The 21,819-nt window shown below is 38.1% G+C and overlaps 1 protein-coding gene across 1 annotated transcript in view; it reads right to left on the reverse strand.

Moving 5' to 3' along the window:
• The window catches only part of ROR2 (receptor tyrosine kinase like orphan receptor 2), a 117,753-nt gene extending 97,703 nt beyond the window's left edge, over positions 1-20,050 (reverse strand). Inside the window, exon 1 of the mRNA XM_017837220.1 lies at positions 19,991-20,050. The gene's annotated coding sequence lies outside the window, so the exon portion shown is untranslated. The remainder of the gene's footprint in view (positions 1-19,990) is intronic.
• Between the last annotated feature and the right edge of the window lie 1,769 nt (positions 20,051-21,819).

Raw genomic sequence — 21,819 nt, forward strand, 5'->3', positions numbered from 1 at the left:
AAGTAATCACTTCCAGGTTCCCTACGGATCCACCCGCATGAATAAGACTTAAAGTCTGCTATTATGAACAAAAAGGATAAAACTGCCCTTTGGCAGAAATATTATTTTCATGTAGTTAAGACTTTTGGACTTCTACCACTTCCCTTGTTGGCTTCCATTCTTCCACCCATCCCTACTTGCATACCGGGCCCTTGAGCTGCACTGCCAAACAACCTCCCTCTGAAGAGTCCATCAGGGGAGAGAAAAAAAGTGGTTAAAAGGAACTGAGTTTTGCTTTCCAACGTTGTGTAACAAACAAGCCACAAAAGGACTTTGAGTCAGCAGAAAACAGTAGGCAAATTATTGTTTATCCCCTGGAAATGTTCTGTCTTCTGCCCAGAATGGAAGCTAGGACACCCACTGGAGTTCTACCTATGGTGCTCTGGCTTAGCTGATTCTCCTTGGTTGGCAAGTCACCATATGCATTTCATGGGAACACTTAAAATCATACCCCAGAAAACTGTTAATCATAATGTGGTAATTGAAAACTCGTCATAGAACATAAATCATACAATCTGAACCACAGCAGATATTCAAGAGCCAATAATCATCAAAATAAATTACTATCAAAGCTCTAGCTTCTGCCTCCATGCTGACTCACATTAAACTATGCCGTTGGATCCTTAAACTGTAACTGTTTTGCAGAAAACAAAGCTAACACTAAAAAAATTGACTAGAGTTCACTCCAGATTTGTAGTTGGTAATTGCAAAACCAATGATGTTGCACACCCGCGCTTTTGAATAATTAATGGGACATGTTCTAAGGAGGCCTCAGTTTTGGCAGAGCAACTTCATGAGACTGGGTTCCCTTGAGGCAGCCTTTGCTGAGTATCAAAAATAACCAGATTTTTCAAACAAAAAATTTTCTGAGGGTCATAGGAGAGACAACTGGGAGCGTAACAGGGCAGCATGCTGAACACTTTAAATGTTTACAGAGAAACATCACAAGGAGAATAAACAGGAAGAACTTTCAAGTCTTTAAAAATCAACAACAATTGCCACTGAATCCCCCTCACAAAGACTGGGGATAAATCACAGAGCTGGAATTGTTGTGGAAGGGTGCAATGAACTCGCTGATGAAAATGGTGCAGGGTGGGGAAAAACCCAAGAAGTTCTTATATTGTTAATCAGGAACACATACACTTGCTCTGAAGTTTGGGAAGAGTTGAGAGGCAAGACTTTTAAACACCTCTGAGCAAATATAAAGCTTGAAAAGAGCAAAGACAATCACATCTTCCTGAAGACCTGCTATAGATCACTTGATCCAAGAGGGGAGTGCATTACTGCTTATCCCTTAAACAACTAGTAGCAGCATCCAGAAAAAATTAGTTCATAATAACGGGCCTTCACTGAGAAATCCATGGGCAAGGAGGAAAACAGACAAAAAAGAACATACAGATAGTCCAATACGAGTTTTAAGAAGAATTCTTAGGTGAGGTTGACTAAGATGTAAGTAAAGGAGAGATGAGTCAATAAACAGAACTCAAAGTAGTGGTCACAAAATGAAAAATTCTTTATTCTGTGGAGACAAACAAACAATATATATAAAAAACCCAAATCCAAACCCAAAAATTAAACTGATACAATAAGGAATGTTGTATTCAGGAAGGCATACAATAACACACAAAGGATACTGGTAAATGCCTAGGGATGAAAATCTTGAGCAAAAAGAAGACATAATTTATCCCAGCATGGAAGAAACAGGAAGCACAGTACCAGGCCAAGGCAGCTGTGTGAGAGCTTCTTTATAATCAGCAAATATAAAAACAATTTTTAAAAAAAAGTGGGAAAGAAAACAAAGGTAAGAATAAAGAGGCAGAAGCTGTTTTCCCAAACAGCAGTTTTCTAGATTAGTTTTTGAAAACTGATTGTGACCTGTATTTTTAAAAAAGGGATATTATCAAAGTTTGTACATAAGGTAGAATGAGCATATGCTATATAAATTGAAGTTACTTTTCAGTCATCATATCTGATCTGTCATCCTCTCTTCCATCAGATATAGGCAGTGTCCCCAGGTTCCTGCCTCATACAATGGATATGCCATTGCAAGGCAAGACCACGTGAGTGCCTGCAAGGTTAGATGACCAGCAGCTGCATGTCTAACGATTATGCCACTGTATGAACAGAGAAGGCATGTCTGAATGGCAGTCATGCCATGTGCAGGTCATATCTTGACTAGCACAGCTTCTGACCTTCTCTCCACAATAGGCAACTGGAACATAACCAAAAAGATAACTCAGGTGGACTTACAGCTGTAACTGAAAAACTTCCTCCCTGCACAGTAGTTCTGGCTGCTGCAGACAAAAAAAAGATAGCTGTAGATGCTTAAGACTTAAAACCCAAGGAAATTTTATTGAGCTATCATACTGGGATACCTGAGTGGGTTATTTTGCTCTACTAGATGTTGATGAGGACTGGAAATAATTATTCTGTTGATTAAGTACCAAAGTCCTTGTCTAACTTCAGGCACCACTGAAAAGCTGTGACCAACCAACAGCTCCAAAAGCAACAGGAAACATGAGTCATAAAGAAAAATTGCATGACCAGGTTTAAGTGTAAAAAAGACATAGGTAAGCATTTGTCCAGCGCATAAAAGGTTGTTATAAGGAAGACAAGAGAGCATCTGTTTTGATTCCTGCTGTGGGAAGAAGAAGGTGAAATTAACATAATCTGCAGCCTAGAGGATTTGGGTTAGAAACCAGGACAGCATATGCTATTCTGAGGGTTCCTTCACTGGCAATTGTCAAGGCTTGCTTGAAGTACACAGAGCCTGCTCAGGACACGAGTTTGGACAGCATCACTTCTTGTTTGTTTTAAACTTTCATTTTTCCCTAAACCTTTAATTACTTCATTGTGGTTTTTATCCTATAACTGAAACATCTGCAAGGAGCTCCACGCTTTATTTTAAATTTTATTTTTAAAAAAGGTGTTTAAGTTCCCGGTATTTTAAAAGTTCCTTCCTAGAAAATTCCAACCTCTTCTTCCCAGGTACAGGCTTGATTGATAGAAGTGAAATAGCTACCTATGTTTGTACTGAAGTCAGTGGAAGACAAAAGGAGAGAAGACACAGGTAATACTTGCTGGACACAAAGCAGTCACCTCATGGGCAGAGAAAAGGCAAAACCAAGATAGTGGACTGGGTAAGGCTGAGCTGTGGCTAATTTGAAGGGCCTGTGGTACTGACAGATCTGAGCTACCATCTCCCAGGAGACAAGCACTCACACAGATTATGCTTTCCTTCAAAGGACATAAGCAAAGCAAAGAGTAAGAGCTTCTTCGTGCAGCCTAAGGACAAACGAAGCACTTTAAAACAACAACAAAAATAAGGACAACCTTTCTATGTTTGAAGCCAGGAACCTTCTTTCACAGACCTTCCCAATTTAACATGCTTCAATTTGGCTTTAATAGCTGTTAAGGAGGTGCTGTCAAGAGGTGTCTTTTCCAATAAGCAATACTCTGTTTTCTCTTCCATTCCCTCTCCCTACCTAAAAGAGCAAAACTAATATGCATTTGTCGCCTCTAGACACCCACTGAGCCTAGATTAGGCCTGAAGTCATACTGGCAGGACATGAAAGTAAATTTTGGTCACAGTCCAGAGGCTGATTTAATCTGAGAGAAGAGACTGGACGTAAATGAGCATGTTAATTCCTGAACTCAGTTCTTTCTGTTCATCTTTGCAGTGGAAACGAGGTGAAGGAGGAAAAAGATGGGTGCATATACTGCAAAATAGGCTTAATAAGACGAGTCAGTTTTCAGGAAAAGCATTCAGTCTTACAGGCTTGCACTCACTGGAGAAAAGTGAAAACACCACTGAGTCTCTTCTTATCAGAAAATGCAACGGTGAAATATTAAGGTCTCTAATATTTTGCAGAATGATTTTTCCACTAACAAATACAAATGATAGACCAAAAATAACACAACTAACAGTAGTACAACAGAAACTGAATAGGTATGATTTGCTTCTATGTAAATGGTTATAAATTTCTAACAAGTTATATAATCAATTAGCAAAATATTAATATCTAAAGATACTAAACCTGCATTTATATTAATAAGCATCACTCTGGTGTTTTGGTTCCAGCATCAAAAATGTTTAATAACTTCAAAAAACGAACTTCCACACAGCAAAAATTTGTGGTTATTATACAGGCATTATCCTCAAAGAAAAAAGTTAAACCTGAGTCTGTATTAACTCTGTCCTATCATCCTGTTAACAGATGTTCTCTTCTCCCAGTACTAGTCTATCAAAACTACCTGTTTTGTACATCAGACTCCTTCATAATCTAGTTAATACTTCGATATTTACCATCACCAATGGGAAAAAAAACCAAAAAAACCAAAAACACAAACACAAACAAACAAACAAACAAAGCACTCAGAAGGTAAATCAGTTCATTTCTGTATTTCTGCTGTGCTGCTTAGGATGCTGCTTCTAAATGACCCAAACATAAAGAAATCCATACACTCTTTGTGCTTCCAGAGCAGGTTTTTTGCATGTCTAATTGATCATTGGGTGGTCCAGCTCCAGGACAGCACATTCCACAACTTTCTGGAGGACAGACAGAACAGGAAGGACGTGACCTGACACCTACCATTCACTGTATTTTATACAATGTGTTTCTCTCAGCTGCTGATATACCTTCTGTAATATTTTCCAATAGTTTTCTTTGGAAACCGTTGAGATTTTTAAAAAGGGCATGGATCTCAATCTGAAAACACTTAATGGAAACGTATCTATTTCTAAGAAATACAAACCTTTCATGAACCTAAGGATAGGAAATTTTTTTCCCCAAAAAAACTCTTATTATTCTCATATGATGAGCTAGCCACATTTAATCCACTTTAAAATTAATGCCAGTAGAAGAATTTCAGTACAGATCTCATTTATCATGAAGAAAATGTTCAGTAGGAAAATTATACAACTCACTCAGAGAGGAGAGGTGTTCATGAATGTGCGGGTGTGGGTGTTACATGGAAATAATCATTATGCTTTGCTTTGTTTCAAGTTACTGGCTTTTAGCCAAAATGTTCTCCCCATCTAATTTGTCAAAGTGGCTAATTACCTCACTGTCATGAGCACTTAATAAACATTAGAATAATTGCTTTCTGCAGTGTGGGTTACCCTGTAAGGACGACACACTCTTTTTCCTCCCCCAAAATGAATCCATTGCTTATCATTTTGTCTGGTTACGTCTGATAGCATCATGTAGTACTATTTCCAAACCACAGAGTCCATGCTTGACAATGTGTAAGTGTAATTCACTTCTTAATCAAGAAATTAACTCTGCAGACTGGCTATGCACTGTGAAAAAGCAAAGCTGACGGGTTTTTTAAGTCGTCTCCACATTTATTACCCAAACATTTTTAGCTTTCTCATCTTCTAATGCTGTGAAGATGAAGAAGGTCACTAAGCTACTACTTCTGCAGTAGTTACACTATAAAAGAATGATGCCAGTATAAGAACATAAACAAAAAATCCAACCTTAAAACCCCATATTCTTCAGACAAACTCTAATTATAAAACCAGGTACCAGAAACAATTCCCCCCTCTACAGCAAAGAGCCAGTGAAGCGAGTAGGACATCAAACAGTTTTTCCAGCCCCAGAGATGAACAGCTGAGACTTTGGGTTATGCTGAGCTGTGGAATCCCACAGCCCACAGGAGAGTGGGCACATCCCAAAGCCACTAGCAGAACATCTTGGGCAGGAAGACAACTTTATACCCTTTGTTCACAAGAGAATCAGTGCACTTCAGGCTGGGAACTAGTGAACAAAGGGTATGGGACGAAGAAAAGAGGGAATAAGACTTATTTTTCTATCCAAGTCTTTCCAGAAATACATTCACATCTCGGCAAAAGGTTTAAGAGGGTCGCAATTTTTTTCATGCATTTTATGACAAGTCCAAATGATATTTCCAATTACTAATTTTGTCTTCATTTCCATGTCAAATAATCCTGATCTGTAGGAGAAGTAGGCCAGTTATCTTCCTACCCACCCCAGGACAGAATCAATTTTTTTCTTTTTTTATTTCCCTAGGCAATTTCTGTGTTTACACAGATGAACCAAAAATAAGCCAGAAGAGGTTTCTTCTCCCAAAACTCACGTATTTTATTTCATCAGATTACAACAGTGACTGAGAAAACACAATCAAAAAGAAATCCTGAGCCCTTAATTCCAACACATCAAGATAAACATCACCAGGAAGATACTCTCTTTCATTGCTGAATAACTACCACCAGTTATATCTCAATATGATCAGAGTAGCCTTCTATGGGTCAGAATTCCTTTGATGTTGATGGGAACCTGCTTTACAATTAATTCATAAGAAGTGAGCATATATATATTGCAACTCCCTAGCTAAGATCTCATAAATAGTACATAAACTCTCTGTTAAATGCAGAACAGATGAGCTTTAAAAGAGTGTTATTGATATCACTGAATATTTCAGTCAAATTGAGAACTAATGTTGACTTATCACCTGTCTCTCTTCACTAATGAAAGCTGAGTATGGATATTAAAATTGTGCATATGAAGGGGGTAAAAAAAGTATTCTTTAATGACAGAACTCTTACAAAAACCTAGTGGCACTCCAGATCTGTAAATCTTTAAAGAGTAAGTTAGCAAGAAAAACAACAAATCAATTCACCTACTTTTAAAAAAAGTTTAAACACGTTTCCTTACGTCTTCTTATTTTTGTATTAATTATGGTTCCACTTTGAGCAACTCTGTAAGAGGCATCACTGCATTTCAGGGTTGTTGCCTTAATGATTTCCAAAGAATCTACTGAGTTTATTTTCCTGCTCCGTAAATTTGGCTTGGAACCCAATCATCAATACAAGGAGAAATACTTTCTCCTTGTACAAAAATCAAGAATAAAGATGAGCAACATGCTGCCATAGTGACAGAAAATCTATCACCTCCATCAGCATAGCAGATATTTTAATTGCTGCCTTGCCAGGAAGCCAGGTGAAGGATGAGCCATAAGGAAGGAAGAAAAATCAGCTCAGGTGGATGACAGAATTACAAGTATTGCTTGAAGAAGATAAAATCATCTCCAATGTTAAAATTTTCAAGAGGTGAGATGGCAGATGAACAACAGTTGTTAAATCCTTGCATGTACAACCATATCAGTCCATCTTACATCAAAACAAGACTCAGCCATTTAAACTCTCAGGAACAATTTGGACATAAACTACTAATAACTTGCTACTATTGCTACAGGAAGAAAAGACCACATATACAAGAGTCTTTATTCTGAAGCTGAAGATGTAGTTTCAAAAATATTGAGAAAATATTATATAATGTTTCTCACCCGTGCTTTTTTGGATTAACTTTTCTGATCTCTGAATGAATTATGAACTGGAATTTTCTGCTGTCAGAGGTGTATCAAAGACCTATAACAGAGTGCAAAGGGGAATGACCAAGTGGAAAGTATCAACAGAGGTTCTCACAATTAGCCTTGTACTATGAGTACTTCGAAGTTTCAAAAATGAAAGCCCACACCATGATCCACCACGAGCAGAAACACATCTTATTATTTCTTATAGTAATTTTAAGGTAATGTTTGCAATATGTTCTTGGACTCAATCTGTAACTTCTAATGTTAGATTAGTTAAATTAGTCCATATTGTGCTGAGAAATACTGTGTAATTGTCCTCACAGCATTAAGAGCTGATAAAGCCCTGATATAGACTACCCTGGGCCAGAATGCATCTCTATCAAACACTGAATGTAAATATATATAAAGAGAGAAAATGTGTAACAGATGTATTTATTTGTATTTAAATTTCCATGTAGTGTAAGTACAAAGAATGCAGCCAAATCTGCATACAAAGAGAGTTTAGAATACGTAATCTATTGCAATCTTCCTTGATTTGATACTTGGAAACCGTTTTTCTTTGATAGAAATTATTTCAAACTTTAAATAAGTTAGAAACTTATTTCAAACTTTTAAAACAGCAGGACACAAGATTTTTCTAGATTCATATAAAAAAAATATCACCCACCATAAAAGTTCTACTATAGTGTGTCAGAAGACACAAGGCAATGTGCTTTTTTGTTTTGCTAGAAACACTGAATAATCCAACAGTGATTGGCTTACAGTTTCTCTTCACTTTTTAAGGTTCTCTTATAAATTTTTATCCGGTGCATTACTGCCTAAAAGTAACTTCAAACGGGTGAAAGCTGACAGCAACGGTGGAATTTTCTCTGCCAGGAGTATTACTGTAAAAAACAAAAATAAAAAATTCTGCAAGCACGCTATGCTGCTTAAACTGAGACTCTAAGGCACCACAAGAAGAAACCTTTTATAAATCAAGGGCCCACTGTATACAGCAATTCACATACAGTACTGAAGAGAGATATTGTTAAAATCTACTAATCCATTTTTGGCATGAACTGCAAACAGGCAAGATAGTTTACAAATACAGGTTATAAGCACTGGTGCTAGAGCTGCCATTCCTGTGATCTCAGGCAAACTCTGAAGCGTGTTGCTTCCCTTCTGAAAAGCTCATACATGTTTCCTCCCCCCTCACACCCTTAGCCCTGGACAGTTGAATCATTCTCACAGCAGATAAATCTTTCTGACTGCTGATTATTCTGATGGGGGGAAAAAAAGGCACTTTGTGTGACAGGGTCTCTTTTGTTTCCTTGCAGGCACAACAATCTGTTTTCCATTGAACACAGTTTTTAGTTCTCCCTCCACAACATTTTTCTTTAATTATGATAAAAGACAGTAACTTAATCAGGCATAAATCCTGTTCAAGCAAACATAGGAAAATAAAGGGGTTAACTTTGGAGGCAAGAAGCTAGACACGTGACCTCTCAATTACAACTCCAGATAATAAACCATTAAAGCACTGACAAGTGAAAAATTGTTTTTTCCTCAGATTTGCCATACTATCTCTAGAGAAATTAATTAAAGAAACCCACAATCATGTTTATTTTTTAACAAGGTTGCCTACAATATAGCTGTTTAGTTTTAAAAATATCTTGACTTTTACTCCAATACCATAGACATATGCACAGCTGCTCCCAGAGAAAAACATATTCCTTGTAATATGCTATTTCAGAAACTCTGAAGACCAGGACCTCAATTTGCCAAATAAGCTGGGAAAAAATTAAGAGCTTGGGACTCATACCAGGAAGGAAAGATACTGTGTTCATAACTTGGCTAAATGACACATGCATTACAGGAGATGTACATGAAGACTAGGATCAGCATCCTGAGAGTATTCCCACTCAGTACCAAGTCCAAGAACTGTCACAGTAAACTGAAGTTTTAGCTCAGTTTAGTTGTTGGAAGCAAAACTCGCTTGCACAGCTAAGCTGCAGCAGAACTGGTCTCTACTGACACAGAAACAACCATCAGTTTCTTTTCAAGCCGTGAATAGACTGCTTGTGTTTTAACTCACTCCACCGAAGTAGGTTCAAGCAGGACTCACCTCCACCCATCATCTCAAGGAGCTGAATATTATCACAGACTACCACAGAATATTCTGGGTGGAAAGGGACCCACAAGGATCTTCGAGTCCAACTCTTAAGCGAACGGAAGGAGATCAAACCCATCACCCTGGTGCTAGTACCACCATGCTCTAGCCAACTCAGCTAACCTCAGGGTGCAATAACCCAAATGACTCATGTCTTAGAAAACTGAAAACGGTGGAAGAAGAGGGAGAACATGGTTTCAGCAGAGCAAAGTGAGAGGATGCAGCAGCAGACTCGCATGCAAGGAGCCTAGAAGTAGGGACAGGTGGGCATGATGTGTGAGAAAGACGTGAAGAGATCCCAGTGTGACAGCCTAGGGGGTTAAGATATCTTTGGTATGCAGGCAAAAAGTTTTCTTATAAACAGGGAAGAGACAGCAAGGGAAAGAAATCTGAGCTTAAATTTGGAAATCACTGGAAACATGAATAGGGTGTATTCTGACTTAGCAGACAGTGAATCTTTCTGAGCAGAAAAGGCCAGAGGCAGTCATGTCATGGTCATGTCCACACACCTGCAGCCTCTCTTCTCACTCCCAAAGAGGCTGGCCATACCAAAGCTAACCCTGGGAACCTGCCTTGCCATATGTTCCCACTCCACATAACACTAGTGCTGCACCACAGTCAGACCCAGAGGCTAAAGCCACGGCAGAAATCACGCTCCCCAATAAACTGCAGACTGGTGTCGGAGCTTCTGCCAGATCCTCTTTTGTTTACAGTAGGAATGTGTCCAAGTTGCTGGAGTTCAAAAGTGGCGGTCGCTGGGGAAAGGCGACAGGGACAAAAATTCACCACTTTAGAAAACCTATGGGAGTCACAGGGAGTTCCCTAAATATGGAGGAATGGGAAGATCAGACACACAGGCCTTGGTGGGCAGAATAAGTGGGTTGCATCAGTTTATGCAGCACAGACAAGTGCTTCATCCCTCCTGGAAGGAGCAGTAACTGCTGCTACCAGTGACAAGGTCCACCAATCATCACATTGAGCTTCCACTTTGAGTCCCTCAGGTCGTGCCTGGTTTGCAGCTAATGGCTTCTTTGCACAACTAGCAGCAAGAGAGTTTTTGAGACTTCGATCTCACCATGTGAAAAAAGTAGATTTAGTTAATTAGATAAAGACACATCTTCGGCTGCTTAAGTTAAAGACATTTGTGAATAAACTGTCTTTGAAATAAAATGTCTCTGAATAAAATGTAATTTGCATGTTCAAATTACACATGTCAAAAGGAAGATAAATCCTTTGGTTTAGTGCGAGTTTTGGGGGGCTTGAGGAGTTTTTTGGGTTTGTTTTGGCGGGTTTTTTTGCTTTTGCTGGTTGGTTTGGTTTTTTTCCTGGCCAGTCTGGAGCGCATTATTTCAGGCAGTGTGGAACTGCCTCTGGCTATAGTTACAGAGCAGACTTTAAATGAAAACTGGTGTTGGTCTGCATAATATTTTGTGCAGCTGGGGAAAATATTTATCCAAGCAACAGCCAGATCTGTGGCCACCAAACATGTTGAGGACTCACTTGCATTTTGTTCAGTGGAAACTTTGAACGCACCAGCAGACATTTATTTCATTTAAGAAGGCTTCTTATCTTTGAAATTTATGAACAAAACTTAGTGAAAGAAATACCATACTGAACTAACAACCAGGATATTTACACAACATGATCAAATTTGCTACACAGTTACTCTCATAGTACATGTTTTCAATATGGTTTTTACAATTGCAATTTAGGTTTACATGCTTCACACTTGTAATTAGTTTTCCCCTATTAGGCATTTAGCGACTTTAAAAGTGTGAACATATACTTGGGGATTTAATATCTTTAATGTAAATCTAGTCTTTTAAAATTTCCTATACAAACTTACTCGAACACACCAATGTTTTTTCCAGAACAAGCATTCAGGATAAACCATACCAGCTTTGCAATAATTCAACATCCAAATGCCAGGCTTTTTGGGGGTGTGATGCTGTACAGAATCAAGAACAGAATCAGCATGCTTCCTTATCAGGAAAGCAGACATTTTAAAATACCAACATTCTTTGTTTATGTGGAAAGCTTAATATATAAACAAACATACATTCCTATGCTGCCACGCAGTCGAACTTCTCCCTGTTCATATTAACGTGTTCCTGACCCTAACTATTAAATTATTTGAGACACTGGGGAAGTTTCAGTTAATTCCAACTAAATCTGAATCATTTCAAGTATAGATCACCATCTATTTTCCTTTCCTGGAATAAAATATAATATGACGACCACTTCAAATACATCCAGAGCTAAATTACAGTTTATGTTGTCCCTCCCCCAATACATCAAAAGAGCTCTCTTTGTAAAAGAACTCTACTGAAGAAAGTCTCTGTTATAGAAGTGCATTTAGTTACCTTCCTAATCCTAAAATAATTAAAATCTGCTAAGGTAATAAGGTACTAATTCTGTAAACAGTTCACTGAAGAAATGCTCTCTGCATTCTGAACAGCATCTACAAGGTTTCCACCAACGTGTACAGTCTTTTTTTTTCCTAACCGAGTAAAAGCATTTCTTCTCAACAAGAGGAAAAGTTGGAATTGTTGATGGGAACCACAATTTATGCACCAGAGCACAGCTGCCTCAAGCCACGTCAAAAAGCATCCCCGGCACATCATCAGCACTGCCACGCTCTTCAGCCACACGCTCCTTGGAGTAATTGCTGTTTGAAAGAGCTCAGACTATAAATCACCTCTGACAAATTGACTTTCATTTTGTCTCCTAAAGTAATAAGACCAGAGATGCCACTTAAAATCACATTACAGACATTATATCTTGTCCCCCAGTGACCGCATTGCCTGGACTATGCCAAACGCAGTGTACAAGCCATCTTTTCCTACTTTTTGACCAGCAATTTATTTTACATCCATGGTAACCCAAGCTGAAGCAGAGGAAAACTGCAGTGGATACAACTGTTAGCCCACAAAAGGTAGCCTAATAACACTTCTGCTGTGATAACTATCACAAAAGCCCATTAAAAACACGCTAAGTTTTCAGGGGACAAATGCAAAAGGAAACTTGATGCAGCAGCAGGTCAATTCTGAGGTCATCTTAATGGGAATAAATTTTCCAGAATGTGCAATGTTAGGAATGAAAAGCTTTTAACTTCATTGCTTAAAATCTTTTTACAACCTTATACACTCTTAACTGAAACAGAAACACCTCTTTAGTCCCAGAAATTAACGCTGCATAATGAGAATACAAAATTCTAAACAAGAACGTTTTTTGCTAATTTTAGTTCTGATTTACAAAAAACTCTAAGCACCATTAAATTTCCAAAAATGCTTTCAGACCAACCCATCTCAAACTCCTTTATCCATTTATACACAGCCACAGTGGTTTATAGAAGCCTAAAACAAGCCAACTGAGCACTCTAAATCTTGGTTTATTTTTTAAAGCAACAATATTTCACCAGTTAACATTTTTCAAGAAGAGAGAGGTGCAGGGCTAGACATCACAGGGAAAAATAAAACAGTTTTATACACCTCTGTTCAGAGAATTTGCATTATGGGATCACTGATGAAGATTTTCCTGCTGAGCAGAATTCCTTGGGACATTTTCTTCATTTATTACATGACAGAAAACACTGTCATGTAATAGGATATGCTTGGTCCAAAATGTAAAACACCAACTCCTGCTCTTCAATCCTTATTTAATTTCAGTCTGTCAGTAGAAAAAAAATTGGTATATTGGCTACTTACACAACAGTGGTACTACAGAGCCCAGAAGTGCAGCTAGAAGAAGTGAGGAGATACCAGTGAATAATCTTTCATAACTCACTAGGCTAAAAACGCATTAGCAGACTAGCACATCAAAGACATGAAAAACTGATTCCACCCTCTCTTACCACCACCCATGGAGTAGAAGCTATTGCCTACATGTGATGTGATTTTGCCTTTTATGGGAATGCTGTAGAAAACTTTCAGCAGAAACTCTGCGGAAATAACAAGAACTGCCAAGGGAGAGTGACCAGGATCTTCACTACTTCGCCACCTTACTTAAGGCTAAACACCAGATAGGCAGCCAAGTCAGTGGCACAACAGTCAACAAGTTGATCAAGCCGCTGTCTGAGACTTATTCATGAACAGATTTATCAACAATCAACAACGGGGTGTCTGTACTTGAAACGTCACCACAGCAGAGCCAGATGCACAAGAAGGAGTGTTTGCCACAGACAGATGAAACACTGGATTTAAAGCAAAAAGAAGCAATGGCTGAAACTGGAAGGTCTGAACTAGCAGTTGCTGAGGATTCATTCTCGAGAACAGTCAGGAAGGAAATGTTTTTAATTATCCCAACCTACTTCTTACATATTACTGTAACTGTTTCTGAAAGAACTGTCCAGTATTAACAGTCTGTTTTGCTGTTTCTTCAAATTTCTGTCTACTGCCTTTTCAATTCCTTGGTTAACTGGAGAAGAAATATTACAATTACATTTAAATCTGGTATTATTACCCTTATTTGTTGAGAAATTTTTGGATTAGAAGGAAGGAAGGAAAGCTGCTCCCCCAACCCCCTTTTTTTTTTTTAATGCTTTAATACTTCATTTGGAGAAGAAAGAAGCCTTGATTTTTGGCAGTGAGGAACACACTTAGAAATCTGTGGTTGGGTCAAAAAAGTCACTCCTAGTGCAACAATGGAAAATATAAACCCATCATTCAAAAAAGTAACCAAAAAAAAAGGGAGAAAAAAACAGGCCTCACTGTCTTAAAACAGTGAATCACATGTATCTTCTGTCCTGGAAATTCTTTATATCAATCAAAAAATGAAGACTAACCAATATCCAGGCCCAGTAAATGTGTGGTTTTGTGTAGATTTTTTGTTGTTTTTATTTTTTTTCCAATTGTTTTTTGTTTGTTTGATTGTTTGGGGGATTTTTTTAATTGAAAATGTTGTGCTTCCATTTAAAAAAAAGCGTGTTGCCCGTTCCTTCTCCCTCCAGCTTCTGCTTGCAAAATCACACCCTTATCATTGCAAAGATAATACTGCAAAAAACAAATATAGTACTTTCTTCCCAAATTCACAACTGTGATAACAGTTATCAACTATTGCCTTAGTAAGTTTACAGCTACTGCCTGCAAACCCACAGGCTACCATGAACCAAGTCAGCTTCCCATAGCTTACAAAAGCTACAAAGAAGTGTGAATTTAGTTATTATCCTAGGAGAAACACACAAAAGTAAGTTTTTGCCTGTGTGACATCATCACACGTGCCAGCTATGTGTGTTGAGCTGTACAACTTATTGCTCAGCCAGCTGGATGCTCTGGTTCTCTCACAGCAGAAAGTAATGTTTACAGCTTTGCTGGGAATCCAAAGTCATGGAACAGAAAGGGATGTGGCTGTGGGAAGACAGAAGGTGGAAGTCAACCTTCCCTCACAACCAGCCTCCAAGAAAGTGCTTTGTGTACCTTCAGACATGTGTGGTTAATTCGTGATCAAACTCAACCCATTCAGCGTTTTACAGCTGCAAGTCAAGGTTTCTCTCAACCTGAAAAGAAAACGGGTTTGAAGCAAATGCTGCAGGTTCCAGCTCTTTGGAGCTCTTAGCACTTCAAGACTGAGCTGCTCTCCTGGGTTGGGGGGTGGAATAAAAACAAAAAAAGCCAATGCCCACAAACCACACACCACAAACAAACTAGCACAAGTCTGTTTGACTCTCACTAGGTGCAAGAATGATCAGCTCTGTGGCAATCAAATCAGACAAGCAAGCTTTTGGTATTTATGGTTCGTAGTCCACAGGTGTTCAGAAAGAAATGTTCATATAAAACATAGGAGAAGGGCTGGAGGGGTGGGGAATGAAAGAAACAGACAACCCGCTGTAAGAACTCAAAGCCAACTTATCTGACCTAGTGTTATGTTTGAAAGTCATTAATTCATACTGGGGTATAAATGTATTAATTCTTTAATAAGAAAAGCATCACAAACACATCTTCACACATGAATATACTCCCAGTTTTATCCTCTGCTATGAAAGCAGACCCCCTGTACCATAAATTACAGAATTACATCAGGTGAACAAAATAAAAAACTGAAAAGAAAGGTTCTGTACAAACCATTCATCTAAACCTGTGTTCATGGTGCTATTTAAAAGTGACAGAATCACAAGAGCCTCACTGATCCTTCAAATGACTTCATGAAACTGTTCTAAAACATTGCTCCACTGGTTTCTTCTGTGCTCCTTCTGCTTGACTTCCCAATTTCAGCTGTCAGACTGGCAGGCTGTCAGTATGAGCATAGGTATATTCAGAGTTAAGGCTAGGGCTAGAATCTTCACTAACATTCGGAGTTTCTCTGTGTGTAGGTGTGTCACTAAGTGAGTGTAACTTTTCTTATTTTTGAATGGTATGGTATTTTTCTATAATACTCACTTCTCATGTGGTGGGGCTTTTTTTTTACCACTACTCTGCATATCTTCTTTTCCCTGAAAGTGTTTCAATATCTGCCATTTGCCACGTGATGTTTTGGTCTTGTAATTTTTTAAAATCTTTTTTTAGTCTTCCAATCAACGTTTTAATGGTTATTTCAATATGATTATAAGCATTTTATTACATACTGATTTACTACATACATGATCCATGATATAATATTTGCACTGTGTTGTCATGTCCTCCCAAATATGAACACTGTGGAGGTAAAAATGTGCTTATGATCTTCCATGTGTGCATGGAAAAATGTGGTGGGTAGACACGGTTAGATGGAAGCAGCTTGATAGTTTGAAAACATGAATCTGCAAAATGAAGGAAAATAAAAATATTTCAAAACTGCAAATACTCCCTGTCTGAAAAATCTTACTGAAGCTTCTATGGTGAGAGAATCTCTACTTTAAAAAAAAAAAAAAAAAAGTTACAACATCATGGAAACAAACAATTTTTGTCAAGTACTTAAAACAAACTCTTGCACCACCAAAAAAAAAAAATTCTGCAAATGAAGATTACATGAAAAAAACAACACACATTGTTTTCAAAAAATGAGTTCAAAATAAGGCTGGTAGCTTTATTTTAGAAAATATCTTAATATGCCACGATTTATCTAAATCTTCAGGACCTCAGTTTCAATAAAACAAAAGATTTCAACACATTTCAAAAATATCATACACATGGAGGATCACAAATATGTTTTTCTTTCTACCTCTGACAGCATTTAAAACAAAAGCACATCACAGACATTTGTTTAGTATTAAGTTTCCAGATCAGACTTCAACTCCTGTACCCCAAGAATACTGAGCTGTTCACTTTTCAGTTGACACTAACGATGGCTCGCAGGCTGCAGGAGATTTATAAATCCTTTTTCCCAGACCCAGTTAACTTTCTGAAATAGCTTGCAAACTGTAATAGAGTCTTCCAGGAATGCACCTTCTAACTCCGTTTCCTGTTGTATTTAAAATTCTGCCAAAGGACTATTTCAAAGCAGAACGCAGGATGTTAAGTGGATGACGGAAATTTTGCTGGAGGTTTCCAAGATCACAGGAGCAGCCATACTAATTTAAAAATGAGATGTGAAATTCCCTGTTAAAGAAATATGGACTCCAACATTCAAGTGGGTCTGAGAAATAATGCTAACGGTGCTGCAGCCCCTGCAGACTTGCTTCTAATTTTCCATAAAAGGTTGTTATTGAAATAAAGTACAAGTGTTCCTGGAATTTTTCTCTTTCCATCACTTTGCCCCCTCTAATATTTGGAGTAAAACAGGTTTTGAAGAAACCTCCTTTCAGTACTGCTCACTGCAAGCTTTGGACAGAGCTGTGTTTGGCTGGCCCCGTTAATTCGCAAGCTGTAGTGCATCAGCCTGCCTTGTTTGTTGATCCACTAAACAAGCAGCTCTGTATTTCACTGGCATCACCTGATGAATTATCTGAAAAAGATATCTGAGCAGCCTTCAAGATACTCCTAGGGAGAATGTGCCAGCCATTCTCCAAGAGCAGTTGCCGTTCTTGGAAACGCTGCAATCGCTCCTCGTGGAAAAAGAACAAGAGCTTTTGGCCACACATCACCAGTGGGCAGTAACTGTGCCTGGTGCACAGCTGTCAGCAACAGCTTCTGAGACTCCCAGCATTTCCTCTCAACGTGGAAACCTAGGTGCAGAGCTCAAAATTATCGACACTGCAACCCCACGAAATACCAGGGACTCCCTACCTCATAAAATTAATATACATGTGGATTTATACAGCTAGGGGATTTTATTCCCCTAGTCCTTGTCTAAGTCCTTGTATGACAAATATAATTTCCTTCTGAAACCTGCAAAATTACAAGGAGAAGAAGCATCAAGGGGCTGTATTTGCAAAACGTTTTTCCAAGTGATCACAAGCAGAAAGTTGCGGTTAGATCTTGGATTCACTCAGACACTTCTGGAAGTTAAAAAAAAAATAGAATGCAGGAAATGAGTGAATGCAGTAAGTTGTTCTGCTACAGAGGCACAGGCATGGAGCACCCAGTCTTCAAAGTACACAGAAATAGAAAGAAAAATTACATATGCTTACATGAACATTTGACTAATTTCTGAAAGCATTAAACTTGACAGAACTGAATACACTGGCTGTCCTAGCTACTAAGACAATATTCCAAATGCATTTAAGAGATACCAATTTATTTTTTGTTTTGCTGTTTTTCATAGTATTCTTATTTACTCAGAAATATATGCTCTTCCCAGGATGTTTAGCTGTGCTTCCTTGATTATTACAAAAAAATTTAACATCTACTTTCAGACGGTTCCCAGATTTCCCGCATCCATCCCCATCATCTCCACTACCATGCTACTTTTGTGGAAGAGGCAAATAAATACATATTATAAATACATATTATTTTAAGGTAGTTTGAGTTTAAATCATACTAGCTTAAAAGCATGTCTTTTTGGAAAAAAAATGATATTTTAATCCCTCTGCAATTCTGTTTTTCTATAAGATTTAGAATTGATCAAAACAAAACAATGCTCTGCCCAAATGCATTCTTTTCATGAGTTTCCCATCCTTCCATTATCATCCTAAAATACCGTACTCCTACAATAAGGAATTCTTTAATCAGTCCTGACATGCATCTACTTTTAACTTGGCCCAGCCCCAGCAAACACAGTTGTTCTCTACTACACATCATTTCTCTCCATAACCTCTTTCCTTTGGGTAACATACTTCTTTTCAAAACATACCTTTGGCTACAAAGCAAGACTCCAGGCTTCTGTAAGGGTTAAATTAGAGGTTGAATAACTAATGCATAAGCAGAACTCTGGTTTAGTTCAGAAATACTGCTCTCATTCAATCTGAATTTTGGCCAAACTGTCTGAAAAGCCAAGCTTCATTCTGCCTGATCAGTTGCTTTAGCTTGCTGTTGAAATCTTCACAGTTTTTAAAATACCTAAGCCTAAGAGTATGTTCCAGGATCAATTATTTTTCAGGATCATCCACTCTTACATGGTATGCAACAAAAATTATTTAAAAAAAAATAGATAAAATCTAAGTCTAAATATTACTTTTGCTATAAGTATCATCATTTGAAAACTCAGCTCAACGCCACCAGTGCAATGGTAGAAGGCAGAGAGATAATCTTCCAGTACCACAAAAGCTGGCAAACCAAAAGATATACATATATTTTGCTAGTAATGCTAAAAATAACAGAATCACTGAATTACTAAGGTAGGAAAAGACTTTTAAGATTGTTGAGTCCAACTGTTAAGCCAGCACTGCCAAGACCACCACTAAACTATGTCCCTAAGTGCTACATCTACATGTCTTTTAAATACCTCCAGGGGTGGTGACTCACTATACAGAGGCACATCCACTTCAGAGAGCAAGGCTTCTCCCATCAAAAAAAAAAGAAAAAGAAAAGAAAAAAAAGAGAAGAAAAAGAATCCGTTTCAGAGAATAAGAGTACTTAGAATTATGTATAAGTTTCCTAGACCAATGGGTTTGATTCAAAATCCATTAAAATGAGTCACTCCTCCTCTAATTTTAGATGAAGTCCCAGTAGCTTTAGCAAAATATTAAATTATGTGAAATTTTTGCATTCTGCTTTTCATCCTCCATGCTGAAACCCTGAAGGTGAAACTTTAACTTCACGTTACAGCTGTCTTTTCTGGAGGGGAATACTGACATCTGTTTTGTATACAGAGTTCTCCTAAGGAACAGAAATGCCCTCTTCAGTCATCTCCTCCTCTCTTTCTGGAAAGCTGTTCCACTGCAGAAGAGACAGCAGCCACCAGTTCTAATTTAACCATATTGTGCTGTTTCATACTAAGTGTAGACTCAGTCACGTTGGTAAACATACATCACAACAGTCAGAAGACTCAGAAAAAGACTAAGAAAGAGATTTTGAAAATAACCTGATCAAAGTCAGAACAGCCCAAGACTTGGAGGCTGGGGGGGAAGGGGCGGGGAGGGAAACAAGCAAACAAGCAAATGCCAAAACACAGCAAACCAAGGACAATGGAATTAAGTTTATTAGTTCTTTATGAACTTGTATAGGAACATACTTTGTTGTGATCCTGGGCGTTATTCCACAGAAGAACTGGAGTTTGGAGCACATAAACAACTCATACCTTCAGCAGGCCACAGGCTGGCAGCTCAAGAAGAGAGGAGCTGGTTGCAGGGTTGCTTGGGAATGAGGCATTTTACAGAGCACTGCAAAGTGCAACGGGCGCTCCCAAACATGAATACACATTGTGATATTAATCCTACTTTTCTCTACACCAGAATACCTTTATGGTTATACTGGACATCAAATTTCCACAAGAGTTCTGATTTTTACAAACAACACATCCATAATTCTATTGCTGCATAACAGTAATTTTAAAATATGGATTTATTCACAAGGTCTTAATCCACCTGGGAAGCCATGCTCGTGAATACTTTTGTGTTTACAAAATAGGTGGCTTTAAAGAATCTACTCATGCTAACACCTATACAACATCTTCCCCCTGCAATGCAGAGACAGGATAAGAAATTTATTAATTCCCCTAAGAATCTGAACAAATCAACAAATTAAATATCTCTTATACAACTGCATTTTGAGCTGTGTTCTTCCAACAAAAAAATATGTGAAATACAAGAGAAAATTAAATTCTTCTTCCAAGGCTCTAGAGCCTCAAGTCCTTAAAGCACATGGCTAATATGCCTGGGGCTGTATGTTGCTACTGCAGCAAAAGATAAAGTGCATTAGCCAAAGGAACAAGCATGTACATTTTATGAATAATGCAAGAGACAGATAAAACTGTCACCACACACTGTTGGCAGGTGAGGCAGAAACCTGCTGCAGACAACGGGGGGACTGAAATGAGCATCTCCTGTTCCTGAGTTGCACGTATCCTTCCTACAGGTCTTCCACCCTCCTGGAGACAGGATGGCAAGCCAGTGAAGTTGGTACTTCATTTGCACTCATTGGACACTCTCTGAACAAGCAAAGCAACTTTGAGTCAGCACGTCAGCCAGCGTGGTCAGACCAGGACACGTTCGTTGCCTCACGCAGTCCTTCCATCCGAGGTCTGCTCAGGAACAGAAGACATGGCTCGCCATTCCTTACACCTGCAGCGTTACTTGCAACGTTTTCCAAGATAAAGTAACGGCGATATTTGGCAAGCCGAACTTTATTCTGGTGCCCAATGGAAATATCTTTTGATTACAGTCTTTCCACCACTAACTGGCACGTTATGGGTTATCCCCAAGAAAGCAAAAGGAATTATAAGTGCTCTTTGACTTGAGAAGTCAACAAAAACAATCCGACTGCCAATACTGTTAAGCAACTGTAAATACTTATGAACCTAAGAAAAAGGGGTTAATTTTTTTTTTTCATTTAATTACAAAAACAGATCAAGGCACATTTCAATTCTTTAGTTTAGGAAAACGTTTAGTACTTTGTTTGATTTGTTGTCAAAGATAACATTCTTCCACTCAAGTTAAAGATAAACCTTATGGCTCTTGTTCAGATAAATTATCAAAATTCCAAGCCTGATGTTTGACCTTAATCAGCAGGACCAGCCAAGCAATTTAGATGTATAATTTTCTTGAGCTAATTTATGCTCACTTGCACTGCAGGGTTTACATGAAACCCTAAATGTCAATAAAAGCAAGAATAAAAGCTCCATTATATTTGCTCTGAACTACACAAAACTTGCTAAAAATTCTGATTAAAGCACCTTCAAAGCAGAATAAGAAAATTTTTAATACAACAAAATGTAAAATATAAAAGAAATGAAAGTTTACATACAGTAGACAGTGATCATGGGTACAAAAATAAGGAAAGCTACCTACATTAAGTTAAAAAATATTTTGTTGCTCTGTTAAACACCTTCTGTAATACAGTCAG

Source organism: Lepidothrix coronata, unplaced genomic scaffold (genome assembly GCF_001604755.1).
Source record: "Lepidothrix coronata isolate B3197 unplaced genomic scaffold, Lepidothrix_coronata-1.0 Scaffold296, whole genome shotgun sequence".
Taxonomy (NCBI): Eukaryota; Metazoa; Chordata; class Aves; order Passeriformes; family Pipridae; genus Lepidothrix; species Lepidothrix coronata.